The following is an 18,474-nucleotide window of genomic DNA, read 5'->3' as shown; positions in this document are numbered from 1 at the left end:
ATGCCACGTTCTCTTCTTGGCTTGTGCAGATTTCCAACAGTATACCGGGCTTCTGCATTTCTTATACTGCATTGAGTAAAAGGGTCTACCACAGCTTACCCATTAGGAATGAGCATATACTTCCCACAAAACTGAGTTGAGCTACTCAAAACTGATTTAATAAAAACCAGTAGACTGAGGTACAGAGAGCCATTCAGATATTTCTGATTGGAGCTATCAAAGTTATTTCTATTAAAGAGGTTCAGCTTCCAGAGATATCTCACTTCAGGCAAATCTGATTTAGGATTTTCCAGGGTAAAACTGAGAGTAAGGAGGATGCCAGCAGTATACCCATGAACCATTTAGGCTCCAATTGTTAGTAGTTTTAATTAATCTGGTGGTGCCGTACTTTACCCATAGACCTTGTTTTACTCAGAGTGGGGTGAGGGTTTTACTATATACCAATACAAATCACAGCTTTCCAAGGACAGGTTCATCCAGCAAAGAGTGCCCAGCTGAACTATAAAGGTGCAGAGAGAAGGGCAGCTTTCAGGTCTTACTAATGGCACTTCACAGCAAGTGTCATGAGTTAGACTGATCCTCCTGGTACATCAGAGGGAAGCTTCATTGAGCACTGAGGCTCCTGCCTCTCTCTCAGCCCACACGAAGATTAAAAGAACAATGTAAAATGACTGTGAATAGAGCTTCTTGTGTTCACCTTTAAAATGAATTACTAGTGCTTTTTCCTCCATCTGTGAAGCAGACCACAAGTTATCTCAGAGGTGTTGGTCGTAGTCATGTTGGTCTAAGGACACAGGCAACAAAATTCTTTAGGTAAATCTGATATCTTTTATTAGATCAACTCAAATAGTTAGAAAACTTCTTCCTAGCAAGCTTTTGGGTTTAAATATCCTTTGTCAGGCTGAGGAAGCAGATGCAGATGACTTTGTTGCTTTGTGATATCTGCACTACTAAAACCTCTCTATAAACAAGCCCTATTTTTATATAACATGGATGTACATGCATGTGTGCAGCAAATGGTCATGACTTTGGAAACCTATTAGCTGGTGTACACACATGGAAATACTTGCGAGTAACCCTGAGATAGTGAGGCATACTACATTTGTTCTGGCAAAGCTGTACTTGTGTGCCTTGGCAGACTTGAATAATAATTTTGCTTTGGGATCAACTCATTTTTGTATAAAAGGGCCCCATTTGCATTAAAAGTAATTTCTTATCATACTTTAACAAAGCTTATTCTATCCATTCATTTGAGGTTAAATTTTCAGTAAGCTGGACGACTGGAGGAGATTGCAAAACAAGAACTGGGGAATGTTGGAATTTAAAATAATCTTTTTTAAGCATTTCATATAAACATTCATTTATGGAAGTCAATGACCCGATCTGTAAGCAGTTAGAGGATAAGATCCTCTTTTTACATGTGTTATATTTACTAGGATGAGGAGAGGAGATCACAGCATTAGCAGCCAAGTGAAGGACCCTCAAACTCACCTGCTTGTATAGGACGTTTGATAGTAGTATATTATTCTACAACTAGATGTTTCTGCCTGCTGCACATAGTTCTAGACAAAGTATGATGCCTTTTAAAAAAAGAGAAATAAAAGACAAATTTGAGCTTTGAGGGAAGCCTGTTTTCATCACCGTTTGCAACATGTTAATAAATGCATCCTGTTTAAGAAAAGCCATGAGTATTTAAGTTATGGCAGACAGGACAGGTCGAGGTGGCTGAAGTGCAGCATTCCCTGGCATAAACCTTAATAGGTTGCTGATCTCCAAAATACAAAAGAGCCTTTCCGCAAAAGGTGCTCAGTTATTAAAGTGATATTCCGTAATAGAAACCCCCCAAGATACAGAGAATGAGGGAGGGTGGGGGGGAAACTATTATAGATGCAGAGGTAGGGATGAACTGAAATACCAGATGCAAACGTATCTGGGCTTTGGGAAACTTTGGGAAAAACTTTGGGAAAATCCAACTCCAAACTTTGTGGTTCTTTAATTAGAGGCAAAAGTAAGAAAACCTGCAAGAGACTGAAAGTCTTGATTTGAATTTTAGCATTCAACTTGCAGGTTCAGAGTCCGCTGAGGAGCCAAAATAAAGATGTTTTAGAAAAGCATTGCATTTCCCCCACACACTAAAATTTGCTTGTTTTTAGTGTGGACTAAAAATGATCTCCTCAAGCCACACAACACAAGCTGAGCCCACTTCACAGAGATAGGTCTGAACAGCAAACTTCAGATTTAGTCAAGAGCAGTCTTAGAAGGCTTTTAGAAAAGTCTGGATCACAAGTTTTTGTTCATATTCCTCTCTACTAGTAGAATAGGAGGGATGGATTTGTAGACACACACTAGGATAGAATTAATGGTGCTAATGGGAACATGAAACAATGAGTTAAATGAGCTAAAATGATTTTAAAGTAAGGAATCCAGGGGCTAGGCTGGGGAGTTAGTTGCTTCTTTACTTTTCATTCCATCCAGGAAGAGCACACACCAACTGTTGCAACTTCCTTAGCCTGACGAAGGGTTTTGGAACCCGAAAGCTTGCTGAATAACTATTCTGCAAGTATTTGGGTTGGTCAAATAAAAGATATCAAATTCACCCTAGGAAACTTGTCTGCCTATGTCCTTAGACCAACACGGCTACAACCTAAACCCCTGCAACATGGAAGATATCGAATTCAGCCGTCTGAAATGGAAATTGTACAACGTGAAAAAGAAAGAAGCCAAACTCAACAGCGACATATATTTTCTAAGCCTTTGCAAGAAACACAACTTCATTCGCCGAGAACTAAACATCTACAGTCCCCTGACTACTACACACAACTCCAAATATGCTTCACAGCTATGCAGAAGAACTTCAGAGAAAATTAGAAATCATCTACTTCACCTACTCTACTCCAAAAGAGACCAACTCAGGAAGGAAATAGTCATACACTACAAAAACTTAAAGGACAGAAATCCATGCAGGTTTCCTGACAATATACAGTGGATACAAAGTGACTATGAAAAACTTTCTACAGCATTCATACTACATAAAAAGAAGAAATGGAACAAATTACTCCAAGAACAAGCTCCCCAGCCACAAAACAACCATCAGAGGAACAGCACCAACACCTTATGACCTTCCAACCTCAGACTCGATGAAACTGCAAGCAGCAACCAACCCACAAATATTATCAATCTCTCCACACATACGCTTACCATAACTGAAAAATCTGTCCTTTCTAAAGGCCTAAATTTCTGTCCAGAAAAATACCCTAATAAAATACTTCAATGTGGAGAACTAGAAGAATTCTTCCGACGCCTGTGCCTCAAAGAATATTTCCACAACCAAACTGAACCCACTCCGAACAACAACTCATCCTCTGACAACATTCAGGAAAGGAGCAATGTCAAAAAGCCCCCAAAAACTTCAGATTGGACACCTCACAGTGGATGAAACCCTAACCTTGACCGCTACATTGACTGCTTCAGGGAAAGAATGAATAATGAAATAATCAGTAACACGCGCCACCACAACAACCTCTCTCTACCAGAGAAAAAGGCTATAGAATCTCTAAGATCTAACCACCACATAGGAATAAAACCAGCAGATAAAGGAGGAGCCATAGTCATCCTAAACTGTGAGGATTACATAAAGGAAACCAAGAGAAAGCTCTCTGACACCACCTACTACAAAGAACTACAAGAAGTTCCTACTCCCCTTTTCACCAAAAAACTCAACAATACCATCAAATCTTTTCCATCAAGACTACAAGAAAAACTACAGACCTTGATCACCCCGCTACCTAACCCGGGGACTTTTTACATGCTCCCTAAAATCCACAAACAAGGGAACACTGGCAGACCTATCATATCCAACCATGGGACCCTAACTGAGGAAATATCAGGTTTTTGAATGAATCAATTCTAAAACCCGAAAGCCTGCTTAATAACTTTTCTCCAATTATTTGGGTTGGTCTAATAAAAGATATCAAATTCACCCAGGAACCTTGTCTCCTCTTTTTAAGGCACTTGTGGAAATGCTTCCTAAGTTCCTGTAGCTTAATTTTAATTTTCACTTCAAGAATTACCTTTTGGGGCAAGTACTTTGTACATCCTCCAAGTTCAAAGTTTTCATTCCTCTTAAACTTTTACCATGCATAAAATGTGCAGCAGCACACAACACAGAAACAGCTGCCTTGCTTCTCTGCTTATCAAGTTGCTTTGGTTTTGCTGCTTGTTGGCACAAGGGACTCAGCACAGTCAGCTGACACTAGGGTAAGCACCACACCACCTCAAGTTTAGTCACAATTTCTAGTCCAGGATGACAAGATAAATCTTTGTTACAGTTAAACAAGAGGGCAAAGTAGTAAAAGGTAGCAGTGAAAGTTTGCTGTTCTTATCAACAGTAACTATAAAGGTGGAAGGCCAATTCCTTCTTACATCTATGTAAATCCACAATAATTCCAGGGTACTGGTCTCAAGTTGGAGTTACACCTAATTTAACAGGAGTACAGATGAGCACAGATGTGGCCCAGCAGACAGCAGTCAGAACAGGAGATCTTTTCAGAAGCAGTGTTGCATTAACATGCAGGATTACCATGCATGCACATACACATAAATAACATATTCACAAAACCCAACACCTTAATTCTATACAAAACATAAAGAGCTTTGGTTGTCAGGCCCAAACGTTTGTCTTTTGTTGTTGCAAAGCACATTTCTTTTACATTAGAAATTTCATTCAGCTCTAACTATTTCACTTTGGGGAGGTGTGCAATGGGATATCTGTCCCAGGAAATAACCAATTGGTTTCTGCTTACCCAATATTGGAGCATCATTTCCACTCCCTCTATGGATCACAAGTTCTGTCCCACTCTGAACTTGGATATTCAGCTCGGTGTTGCAAGCCAAAGTCAGTCTGGCGTTTACAGCCTTTGTGCTTCCAGTTGCAGTAAGTCTGGAAACACACAAACCACAACTTTCCTATTAATTTGCATTAAGATATCCAGCACTCAGGATCTCTCTGTTCTGTGGAAATGCTTTTCCTTCTCTTGACCAGTCACCTGATTTTTCCTTTACCTAGGATAAGTTACTAGATTTTTCTTTTTTCCAGACATTTCCTCAGGCATGAATCAGGGAATCGAATGTGTTTGCAAGCATGCATTACATCACCATTCTAATAGTGGAGTAAGAGTTTGCTACTAAAATTGGGAATTACTTTCCTGAAATGGTTTGTACTAAGAGCGTATCACTATTCTCTCCAGCATTGGGCCTGACCCTGAACTGAGATCCATGCATAGAGATGTTAGCAGCATTGCCAACATGGATGGTTCAAACTCATGAGATTTACAGATTGTTTGTTTGTTTTTTAATTGGCCTCCAGTTGTTTTCAGCTGATAGGGTACATGTGGGTCATACTGTCAGCTTTTCTTAACAAAACCCAGGAAGGGTGTTCTCCCATACAAACATGATTCCAGGCATTGTGGCTCTAAAGGAACATGACAGTTCACCAGGGATCCTAGTTTTCTGTTTAGTGCAGAAAAATGCAGATTTTCTCATTTTAAGGGCAGGACCTGGCAGAGCAGGGTGAGGAAGCCCAGTGAGCCCCATGCCACCATGGTGAGGCACCCCCTGCCTGCATGGCAGCAGCAGGGGTGGCACCATGGAGTTGTGTCCCCCACTGCTGCCAGGTGGGCAGGGAGTACCTTGCCATGGTGGTATGGGGCTCATGGCAGTGGCACCAAGCCTTCTAGCCCACCCTGCCTGATCCCGCCCATAGGACCAAGGAGGCCCCCAGGGGGAGGTCAGCAGAGCAGGAAGCCCTGAGCCTACAACCGCCAGCCTGCATCTGCATGCCCTCGTGGGCTCTGCTCCATCCATGCCACCCATGGAGAGGGGGAGCTGGGCTCTGTGCTGTGTTCAGGCCACAGCAGCCCCTGCCTCCCATGGCTGGAAGCCAGTGCTCAGGCACTGTTGGTGGGGGGCAGAGGGCTTCAGATCTTCCCCCCCCGACCCCCTCCCTCACAAGGCTTGCAGGTGCAGGGCCTGTGGGTGGGGAGTGAAGGGTACCAGCAGGGCCAGGGGCTGTGGCTTGGGAGTGAGGGTTAATGGCATGAGCTGGGTACCGGCCTATCAAGGCTGCTCACTGCCACAAAGCAGCTGGGGAGGACAGCTGCAGCGGGACCTGCATCCTGGTGAACGAAGGGGGCAGGGGAAGCTCTGATTTTCCACGATAAGAAACCCAAAATCAAATGCTAGAATTTATACGCATTTAGAATTTAGTTTGTTATAGTGATTAAGACACTGGTAGGTTTCCAAATTGCTTTAAAATTGTAAATATATCAATAAAAATTTGTGTTCAAGTGATACACACACACACATTCAGCTACACATATGCCTATACAAATATAGTGGTGGTCATTTAAATCATGAGAAAACTGAAATTTTAGGTTTTTAATTAGAGAATTTGCTATTTTTATCAGAGAGTTTGCAACTTTTAAACAGAGAAAAGCAGAATCTCTGGAGATTATGACACTTGCATTAAAATCAAGAGTTAGTGGCACTGCCTCTGTCTCTGCAGGAACTCATTTCAGGATCTTCATGGATTTTGCTGCTTGCTGTCGTATCTAGAAGAGAGAGATCACATAACAATTTCTAGATAATCAGTAGATCCCAGTTGGGCTAATGGGCTTTCTTAAATTATTTATATGCTATTCAGGTCTTGGTGGTTGGAAATCATTATTCTGATGTATTTCACTATGTCAATCTCCACCAAGGTTTCACAAAGATTATGCCATTCCCACTTGCAGGCTTCAAATGCAGAAAAGGGCAATATCCTGAATGAATGTAATCTTGTACACTAGTCATTTTTGGCAGTTAAAATAACAACTTGTGGCCAGTGACAGCTAATATAAATTAGAACAGCCTGCTGGGGACTAGGCTTGGTACCTAGCCATCTCAGGAAATAAAAATGTGAAGCTGAACTTTCTGCTGGTTTTGCATTCTCCTCCTCAATTATGTTAGATCCGGGCAAGACTGGGGGCTTTTGCCCCAACAGTCTTATCAGGCACTATTGTTTCAAGTTTATTCTAAATAGAAGAGACTGACTATTACTTGAATACAAATTTATCCTACAAGCTAGATATAAGATGCTGGCAATCACTGTGCACCATCATACGGAACCAGAGACCTACCTAAATCACAGTTTCACAGATTTTGCAGAAACCGCAAAAAAGAAGTCCCCGATTGCCAGGAAATCTGGTATTGGTTGTGATTTCCTGCTAAATTACCCCCTCCACCCCCCAAAAAAAATACCAGTAGATCATTGATGTAACCAACCAGATTGGTTACATCTCCTTGACAAGGAGATGTAACCAAGAAGAGCTGGCCAGATGACATTTTCATCTTAGGATACCCCAACAAGATGCAAGTAATGTTCATCCTGAACCAAGATGGTCACATCAAGGAGATTCAACCAAGCAACCACCACCAATTAGTGGTGAGGGGTGGGGTCACCAAGGCCTCTCTGCCCATCAGCAGTGAGGGGCAGGGCTGTCGCAAAATGCCCACAAAGTCAGCTCGGTGTGCTGCAAGCTGTGACAAACTCTTTGTCTCACTGCTATTTGTGCAGATCCCTAGACATAACACAGCTCAAAATACTTGCTATTCAACTCTGATTTAGCAGGTTTAGATCTATACAGTTCTCCTGCACCAACTGTTAAGGGAAGTCACTTATTAGTAGGAAGCCCTAGAGCTCTTGAGGTGCTCTGGGTGACATTTGCTGTCATTAGCATGATTACAACCATTATACAGAAAAACAAACTAGTCATAACTACAAGGCATAAGTGTAACAGCAGTATTTCCATTCATTTACTCAGCTAGAAGCTGGAAAGTCTCTTTTATTTATAAATAGTCACCCCAAAGGAATACATTTGTCCATATTTCAATAATATGATTAGGCAAGTGCACTTCTCTATTCCCGGATGGTGAAATATTCTGGATGTCATTCCACATTGGGTGTATTTGGAAGAGTGAAACACAAGCTGAATGCTCTAGATGAGGAATAAGCTTCTTTTTATGGAGAGCTATATGTCATGTCATATAGGACTGATGGCATTTAGAAATGGAGCCATATATCTTCATGAGAGCAGATACGTTATAACGCGGTTCAGTAGCATAATCAACAGTTTTAAACACTGACAGAAGAACAGCAAGACAAGTTTGTTTTCCAGTGTTGCCACCGATTCTTGTTCTGACCTTTACCAAACCCCTTGGACAACCTGAGCCTTAATAAGTGAGGAAAATTATGTTTATCACAAGCATGCTGTGTTTTCAGTCTCATTGATAACAGTCCAATTCACCAATGCATTTAAACATTTCTCTGACATAAAATGCATGGATAGTCCTATTCATTTCAGTGGGGTTGCTAAAACTAGGTGGAAGCCTACCTATCTTGCTGAATTGGACTTAAAAGCGATGTCTAAACCAACGTTTCCCAACTGGTGTGCTGCGCAACACCGGTATGCCATCTGCCAGGCATGTCCAAGTGTGCCGCATCATTTTGGGGTGGAGCCAAGCCCACCGCCATGCCCCAGTCAGCCAAATGGGGAGAATGGCTCCAGCCAGTGATTCAAGCGCTGTGCCACCTGCTCCACACCCCCGGGAGAGAGGCCACGTAAGTTTGCCATGCGGTGAAAAAAGTTGGGAAACACTGGTCTAAACCCCAGCTATAATGAGAGTAATGCTGTCAGCCTATTCCAAAGCAAAAAATAGCTGTCACCATGACAGGTATGAACTGCAGTAGAAAGAGCAAATTTTATAGGGCATAAAAGAGGATTGCTTTGTCTTGTGCAGATCGATCATGTCCTGTCTATACCGGTGGCTGAGGGCATGCATCCAAGACTAGCAAAGGTGTGGTAGGCACTTAAATGACTGAGTTGCTGTTGAAACAATAGATGCTGCTGGGACTTTGTGTCATCCAGGATGTCAGGACACACAGAGCCCTGTCCAGAGGTCTTATTAGTTTCAATCTAGGGTTTGAACTTAACTAGAAGGACAGATAGGGCATTATAGGATTGTTTCTTGTTGCTATTCTCTTTGCAAAACATTGCAAAGGGGACAACAGTAAACCATGGAACAGAGCCAGTACCCTTACTCTCACTGGGTTGTACCTAAACACCAAAAACCATCCCGAACAAACCAAAGTATTAGCATGCGATTTATGCTGCTCTATGATGAGGGTTCCCAGCTGTTATCACAATGCAAATGATCAGACATTCGAAATAACCTGGTGAGCATGGGGCAAGTGCAGTTTCAACACCTTAGTTTGTCAAGGGGAAGAGGCTTCCCCCCATTTCTCTTAATTGGAAAATGTATTGAATTAATTTGTTATCACAGTTTACTAAAAACAATAACTGTTTAAAAAAAATCTTTTTCTGCAAAAAAATAACAGCATATTAAAATGGCCTTTTTATTTATTTATTTTTTTAATAGGCATCTAATCCCAGCAGTTTTTCCTTCCTGAGTGCAGAGGAGCTGGATCCAGTGATATGTAAGGTCCCTTCCAGCCTCTAACAACTACAAACCTATGAAAAAAAGCTGATGAGATAAGTAGGCTATTTTGCTTTAATAAAAAAGGAGTTTCATGACGAGCTGCTGCTTATTCAAAGTGGTTCAATCATCTCTAATTACCGTTGTCACTGGTGACTTTTTGTTGCAAGGAACTTAAGCCAGGATTGGGGTCTTCCATGGTGTCCTGTACAAACTTACAAAGATGCAACCTGGCACTGAACATTGAACAATCCTACAAAAGTATAACCAGATTTATTGGCCCATTCCAGCTTACATTCTTTTCATCAGGAGGAACTATGATTTTCTCAGGGGAAAGGCAGCACAGTCTATTTGATATGGCAATAGACTAAGAGCTCATAAATAAGGCTGAGATCCTGGCCCTGGCATTAAGCTCAGATGAGTCACTTCACCTCCCTGCCCATCCTGTTCTCTTATGTATTTAGTTGGAAAGCTCTTTAGGGCAGGGATCATCACCCCATATTTGCCCAGCACTTAAAACACTGGGGCCCTGTGCTCCTGCTAGCCTGATAATATTTCTCCCCTTTGGCAAAAGTCCTTCTTAAGGGAAATGTCAGAGCTAAAAAGAAAAGGGATATGCTTAGGTTCTTTGATCTTTAATAAATACTGGTCACAACCAATGCTCACTTAAAATACGGATGCCTGATTCCCAGCCAGTAAGGACTTTCAGCATCATTACTTCTATCTGGTGAAATAAACTTATTAAGCTCTCATGGTAGCCTCAGCAGTGCTTGTGGGTTCACAGGAAAAAAAAACCACACATTGCTGACTGTCTGAGACCAGAATTTCTTGTGGTGAGATGGAGGAATTGGTGAGGAGTTAGCTTTATGTCAGGGCTCCATTTCCTGGGTAGTGTTATTAATTTATTCATTAAAACATTATGAATTATTGAAAAGAAAGCACCAACCTGAGATGTAGATAACAGCAGTTCTGCGTCCCACCTGAATGGTATGTTCACTTTAGCAGAACTTTTAACTACCAATAATGTTTCATAACTTTTACTTTTATTATTATTCAGTTCAGCCGAGTTTTTTTTTCCAACTCTGTTTACACATTTTAATGAGGTTTTAATCTTTCTTGACATATTTATTTAGATTATTTGATTTACAAAAGTAAAGTGCCTTAAAGTGTAATTGAGGAAAGCAATGCCTCTTTCAACCTGGGTCTGCATCTCTAATTCCCCTTTCTTAATATTTCCCAACCCTTAAAAAAAAAAAAATCCTTCACATGAGATCTTGTGAGAATGCGTATGGTGGGGGTATTACTTTTTTAAATTAATTCAGATAGAATTCACATCCTTACGACAGTACCGTGAATGCTACAGTTCTCCTACAGAACAACTGATTGTCAAATTAACTTTGGCCTTTTGAGGTTTGTTCATAAATTTTAAAAAGCATTTTTAAATCAAGGAGTAATGTAGGAACCATCATGGCAAACCGAGAGCTGACATCAACCATGGCAAATTAATATGAAATCCCCTAACAGCAAGCAGCCTGCTTTCTATTTTGTACAGTTCCTAGTGTGCTTGCATGCACAACTGTTTACACTGTAGGTTGAAAGAGCTCTGCATGTTGGGTACGTGTTGAACTCTTTTGAGTACTGAACTTGTCTGGAAAATTTGGCCATAAATGTAACAATGGGACTTGATGGGTGCTGCAAGCTTTTATAACTCTGGCTTTCATTTGCCGGTGTAAGTAGGAGCAAGAGCTCGATGACACGGCCTTCGAATAATCTTAGTCATAGAGACTTTTCTCAAGCTAATTTTAAATAGCATTTCACAGCAGAATACTTTTCCAAGAAGCAACATTACTGTAGTTTCTGACGAGGATGATAGCTTATGAAGAATAAAAAAGCCAGTGTGTTTTTAGAGTTCACCTGGTCAATAGATTGGTCATAACCATCTATATAGCACAGTTTGAGTGGTATTTTTATAGCTATCCAGAATACCTACCACTAGTGTCTGTACCAAGATTATAACCTCTATTTTTGAGCCTCCCCACCACACCTCCCAGTTTACTGGTTCATGTCCCAGGAGGAGTGGGGAGGAAGGTGAGGCGGGGCTCTGGGTGCTTGAAGTGTGAAATTTGATCACTTCTGCCTTTGGCTTTTTGAACATCCGTACCTAGCTAAAGAGTGCTTAACACATCAGGTTAGAAATGAGCTTGTTCACTGAGTCCAGGACCCTGTAGTTGCACTTCACTTAAATGGTATTTAAATTTAGACACACGTTAGACACCATAGTGGCCCCTGAAGATTTTCTGGCCCACAACTGCTTGCTATGCACAATACATCCATGACTACTTTATATGTAAGAGACTTAACAGGAAATTTCCTGTTTCATTTTCTGAGCAGTAGAAGTATTTAAAGAGCATTAATGTAGTCAAACTTAATTTACCTCATTTTTTTTACCCATGGTTTGCAATCATTTTTCACCATCCCCATGCTAGCTAGCTATTGTTTTGTAAAAATGGCTTCATTCAGTTTGGTTATAGATTTAATTGTTCCTTATTGGAAATGTCAGGTTTCACAGTTGGTTAATGAGGATGCTAGTGGAAAGAGAGAGAGAGGGGCGGTGGCCAAGGGGAAGCACACTTCATTAGGGAACCTTTGCAGGGACCACCCAGCTGTAGTTCAAGTCAGATCCATGGGTCTGTGACCAGACTCTGTAAAATATGGTGTCTTGACTATAATCACTGAGGTGATGTCCTAGAGGGAAAATCTTTGCACATGTTGAAACTGGCTAAGTTCCTAGCTCCATTACCGGTAAATCATCTGGCTTCTCCTCCACACTAATCACACCCTGCCCTCATTACGCTGGGAGAGAAGAGGTTAAAGAAAAAAGCAACAGAGAAAAGGTTTTCCTTCCACTCTGTGGTTTAATAATCAACGCTGTCCCACAGCATTTCCTCCTTGGTTGGTACACCTAAGGACCCCCTGGCCATTTCAGTTTCCTCAACTATTGGAAGGCAGCAGCATGAAAGTACCTGACACTCAGGTGTTGCCCAGTAGCTTTCCCTGCAGCAGAGCTACGGGGATGCCAGGGACTCCTGCTTCTTGCACACACATGAAAGTGTTCTGTGCACGGGGAAATCACTCAGACATTTTCAGGAACTTTATGCAATCAAGTAGCTGAAAGGTGGAGGGTGAGGGTAAATGAAGGAGAGGAAGACCCTTGAATAAACTAGTACTTGACTTATTTCTAATACACTGATGCCATTAGGCAGCAGAAGGTCAGATATGTATGAAATGCTTCTGAGGATTCCTTCAAAGCTGACCCTTTCAAAGCTGACAGTAGCCTCCATAGATCAAGCTGACATACCCATGGATTCTCAAGATTGGCAGCATTAGACAACCCTGTTTCCCCACAGCGAGGGTATGTTTTGCAGTGAAATTTTGCAATGTGCTTTCCTCTGCCTCCAAGATTTTCTTCCCACTCACAGAAGATTGGCATTTGGGTGGCAAAGGGATGACGCAGGACTGTCCTCTGGTTAACTTGCCATATAGGGTGCCTATAGACATGCTTGTTGGTGTTCTAATTAGAACATGGAGCAGACTTGATTAAAGGGGCCTACTCCACCACGTTCCAATTAGAACATTCCAGCATTGCCTTGGTGTCATGCCTATTAAGCCCCCGTGCATTTCAGAATGGCCACAGGGGCACTTCATGTAATCTCAATGAAAAAGCTCTAGATAAAGCATCCCACAGACATTTTGAAATATGTGAGGGCTTAATACACATGACGGTGAGCCATTTTAATTAAAGCAGCTGTCCAAAAACTGCTTTAATTAAAACACCTCCCACCCCACACCGGGCATGTATATAGGCAGCAATAGATTCTGGAGACCTAAATTTGAGTCTCAACTATGCCAACAATCTCAGCAAGTGATTTACACCAGATTTTTCAATATTCAGTGCTGACGACTGGGCCCAGGTTTTTAAAACAACTCAGATCCCGTTTCAGTATCTGGTCCGCAAGTATTACACTGGGCTTTGCCCAAAGCTTATCATTTTAGAAAAATTGATATTATTTTGAAAGGCAGTGTCTCTGAGGAGCACCAATCCCAGACCAGGACCCCGCTGCGTTAAACACAATATGAGTCTATACCAGAAAGATGGTCTGACCTTTTCATCTCCCTTGTCCCTTAAATCTGTAAGTTAGGGATAAACACTACTCTCTACCTTGTAAGAGTGTTTCAGGACAAATGCATTAACAAAGGATATACATTAATACACTATGGCACTGTGAGCCATATAAGAACCCTCACAGGTAGCCCAGAAAGCAATCTCTGCCTGTATGATTATGCATCTATTTATTGTGTATATGAAATTATAATAAATATTTTAAATATTTTGCAGACTATGAAGGAAAGTTAAATGTAACTGAAATAATTAATCCTCCTTTTAGTTCCATCTTTAATGAAAGCTCTGGAGTGTTCTCTAATCTCTGCAGAGCCAAACTGTTTTTTAAAAGCAATGAAACACTTGGGAGAGTGATCGAGTTAGGCATAATAATGTCATATCCATCCACTAATTGGAATACATTAAAAGTTTAAGTTTGATCAATATTTGTCACTCTCAACCACCAGCTAACATTAATAAAGTAGATTACTGTCAGAACAAAAAAAGCAAGAAGCATCTTTGAAACTGTTATGACAATCAAAACTGATCTATAAATCCAACACCAGAACAGTGCAGTCATATATCACTAAGGGAATGTATCTTGCTACCCATCCTGTACTTGGGGTACTTTCTCCATAAAAAGTACAGTAGTCGAAGCCCATTTAGCAGTTACGAAACACTTTCTATGAAATGTCTTTGAGTTGGTGTTATCAGTCTGCCTTATGCTAGTTACACGTGTTTAAATGAAAGGTTCCCTACAGCTTTCCAAAAGAAGGGAAAAATCCACTTTCAGTTCTTAAACAAGTAAATAGTGCATAGAGAACCGTTTAAGGAAAAAAAAAAAAAAAAAAAAGAGATAGAATTAGAAAGAGGCTTTTATATATTTATGCAAAGCCTCCAGAAAGACAATAGCTGCCAAAGAACTGAGCTGCTGTGCGGGGAATTTATTTCATAACAAAAACGGCAAAATCGGCTTTATTTGCCAGGTATGGAAAATGGTAAACGTTATGCAGTGTTGCCTACAGACTGAAATCCTATTCAAGTCAGTGGAGAAGTTCCCATGGAGTTCAAGGACATTTGGAATGAGAATCCAAGCTTCCCATCCCCACAAAACTCAGGCACCACTTAATATAACATTTCAGCACTGGCGTTAAACCCATCTCTCAACAAACAACTACAGCATACGCCTCTTTTTAGGCACAGGAGAAGTCCCAAGCAAGAGACTGGACTTCAGCTTTGGTGCTGAATTGGACTCGAGTAACATGATTTTGGCTCATTTCCATAAGAGCTGCTTTTTAGAAACACTGAGCACTTTCAGCTCCCATGCACTTCAAACAGGATGATGAGCATGCAGCATTTCTGAAAAACTGCCTTTCATTGCCTCAGTTTACACATATACAAAATGATAGGCTAATGCTATTTCATGGAAGTATTCTGAGGCTTAAACTAATGGTTCTAAAGCTCACTCACATCCTCAGAAGAAAAATGCTACAAAAATGCAAAATATTGCTATAATAAACATTGAACAGTACAAACCATAATAATCATTTTCTTCCCTTCTCCAGCAGCAAAGGAGAAAATATAATACTTACCATGGTAGAATTACCATGTGTTGGAGAGACTATAAATGGAAAATTCTCACACGATACTTCCTTGGATGAAAGCTCCTATGCAAGTGTAAATTAGTATCATTAAACTAATGATTTTGTACCCTGCTTAAGTTTTGCAGCTTGCACTGAGATTGAAAACGAAGCTCAAGGATGTAATGTGAATTTTCCACAGCATTTGGTCTCCATCTGAATTGTGTAGCATGCAGAAGCTTGCCTGGCATTTGACTGGGTAATAGGTAAGCAAGCCAGAAAACAATGCAGATGCCTTCTAAAAATGTTGCTTTGAGTTAGAACTGGTTTAAAATTTTTCAAGCAACCTTTTTCAATGGAAAAGATGTTTTGAACAACATCTAAAAAGATGTGTTGGGAATTTATTGATTTTGTCACAAAAAAATTAAACCAAAATTCAGTTGTGAACAAGTCAAAATATTTTATTTCAGTCCATCTTAACTTCTATCGAGTCAGAGCACATGGTGAAAAATCCTGCAGTTCCTATTTTCCACCCTGATTTGGGATTAAGTGAAATTTCAGAAACTCAGCATATTTGTTTTCTAATCACTTCCACCCCTGTTTTTGAGAGTCTCTGTCACCAGCTGCTAGACATCCTTGACAGAAATACTTCAACTGAGTTCAGTCAGTGTTTTAGGTTCCCCATTCCTCTGTAAATAAGGACTAAAACACCTCAAACTTTTATACAGAAAAATGGAGAGTCCCAAATTAGAGAAAAGGATGGAAGTAGGTGAGAATAGGCTGTGAGCCAAAATCCATTTGAGTCAATGTCTTCAGTGTCTAAGGTTTAAAATTACTTTATAAATTGTCACTTTTCAAATTCAAGTTCAATCCAAACATGATTTATAGGTGATCAATAGATATTACAAGTACGTTGCAGACATGAATAGATGGTGTGAAGTATGTGCTAGGCCCTATCAGTTTAACTTGTTAGAGACCTGGGGTTATATAAGTAATCTTTTGACCCAGTAAACTTTATAATCATCCACAAACATTGCTTGGGATCAACGTGGAAGTCCGCAGATACAATTCTTGTGTTCTACAACAAGAAGTCAGACTACATATGATCACATCATCCTTTCTGGCACAGATAACAATTCCTGAACATGTCCATCGGTCACATACTAACTACAGCTGGTTAAAACTTGCCTGATGAAGTGGACTGAGGAGGAGAGGGGACGATCTGTGCCTCTAATTCCCAAGTGGGTGCTATTTGGGGGGCAGGAGGAGTAATTCTTGTTACTCTTTTGGTCTCTCCAACTCTTTTTGTCCCTGCATCCCCAAAACAGTAGAGGGAGGTATGTTTCTTTTTAAACATTTTTTTTCAATTCTATTTTTTTTTTCCTTTGAAGGAAGGGAAAACAAAAACTTGCCCAGTTCAGTCATTAGCCTGCCACAAACTATTTATAAATGGAACTTCAATATTCAAGTGTGACCATAAGAGACTGGAAAAATATTTATGATGCTTGAAACAAATTCTTTCTATTTCATGCACAGCTGATTTACACTACGCTGTTTAATGACTCTTCTATTTTTCTTCTTGCCATTTGCTGATCTTTTTTGGTGTCTTATTTGCCATCAATCACACCCTAAGTACAGTAATGCTCTCTAGGGCTGTGCGAAACAGCACTGTTTCATGTTGACTTTTTTTCGACATTTCGATGGGACAGTGTTTCATTTTGAGTTTCGGTTTGTTTTGAAAGCACTGTTCCTTTTTGTTTCATTGCAACTGTTTTGGCTTTTCGCCCTTAGGCTATAATTGGGAAGCACAGAACTGCCTGTAATTTTGTCATGTTTTGGCAGATTTGAATGAAAATAGCAGGGATGGTAGCCCCTTCTGAGGGCATGAAGCCCACCAAGTTTCCAGGGGATAGGTGAAAGGGTTTCTGGGAAACTACACCTCAAGATGCTGAGAAGAAAAAGTCATGTCACTTGTAAATGTGAAGGCACAGGGGGGTGAAAATAGCAGGCATGGTAGCCACTGATGAAGCTGGGAAAATACTTGGTATTTATCTAAAAGTTTTTTGAGAATACTCCACATCCCTAGTGATTAACCCCAGAAGGTTGAGGGTATTCAGCATTTCAATACCCAAATGATTTAGAAACACCTAAATGGTATAGGAGCTTAAAACAAATCAACTCACAATAAGCCACTTTTAAAAGATATTTAATGCAAATAAATGCCAAGGGGGATTCTTAAAAGTACATAAGCACTTATCTGCCACTGATTTAACTGAGAATGAAACAAACAGGTACGACAGGATTTGCTTTTAAAAATCCTGTTTTCATATTTTGGTTTCTAAGTAACTTTAAAAAAATTGGGCCAGCACAGGTAATCCTCCCACAGGATCTGGCACAGATGATCGTCGTCTTAGCCCTCTGAGGTATGGAAGGGGTATCTGTATTTCCTGCAGAGATGTAAGGGCACTGAAGGAGGGAAAGGACTTCTTAGAGGTCAGAGAGGATGCTGGCGATACAGCTGGACATCTAAGTTAGTTCTCTTTTTGCGCTTAAATTTTCACTCCACACCTCATAGCACTTCATAGGAGTACACATTATGTCCAACTGATTGATAAGGAAGCAGAGTCACAAGGAAATTTGGGTCATTTCACCACATTAATGAAAGACCCAAGGCCTAAGTGAAAAACCTGCCAACCTGACAGAGCCAAATGTCTTAGAAAGGGTTGAACACTGACCCACATGTAGCACTTCTGAACAGAGAAATCAAGTGGTCCCAGCAATCCAAGACGCCCATGCACTATGGAAAAGCAGTATCATTGTGTAAGAGAAAAATATATCATAATACTGACAAGCTTTCCTCATGACCCTTACCTTTAGATGCATCATACTCCTTTACACATAGTATACAGATTCTCCATGGCCTTCAGAAGCAAGAACCTATGAAAAGTTTTGGACATTAGGGCTAGGGGCAGACATTCAAAAAGCTGGAGCTGGAATGATTCAACCTTTGCAGGTTAGTCTAACCTGGCTAGGCTGAACTGGTTTGTAACAGGACAAAAGTTATCTCTGGATTGAGGCAAAGCAGGAGAGTTAGTCTTCCCTCTACCCACACTGGTAGCTGGGTTTGCCTGCCCTCGCCGCCATGCTCCCTCCCTGGGAATAGGCCCCCTGCTGTCCCTTCCACTGGCAGACGAGGGAGGAGGA

The 18,474-nt window shown here is 40.8% G+C and overlaps 1 long non-coding RNA gene across 1 annotated transcript in view; it reads right to left on the bottom strand.

The window, feature by feature from the left end:
* Positions 1–15,291: 15,291 nt before the first annotated feature.
* LOC132243939 (uncharacterized) overlaps positions 15,292–18,474 on the bottom strand; it is a 75,529-nt gene continuing 72,346 nt past the window's right edge. Inside the window, exon 4 of the long non-coding RNA XR_009455491.1 lies at positions 15,292–15,357. This is a non-coding gene — a long non-coding RNA (uncharacterized LOC132243939). The remainder of the gene's footprint in view (positions 15,358–18,474) is intronic.

Source organism: Alligator mississippiensis, chromosome 11 (assembly GCF_030867095.1).
Source record: "Alligator mississippiensis isolate rAllMis1 chromosome 11, rAllMis1, whole genome shotgun sequence".
Taxonomy (NCBI): domain Eukaryota; kingdom Metazoa; phylum Chordata; order Crocodylia; family Alligatoridae; genus Alligator; species Alligator mississippiensis.
Note: the sequence above shows the minus strand (reverse complement) of the source record. Positions and strands in the feature narration are given on the sequence as shown.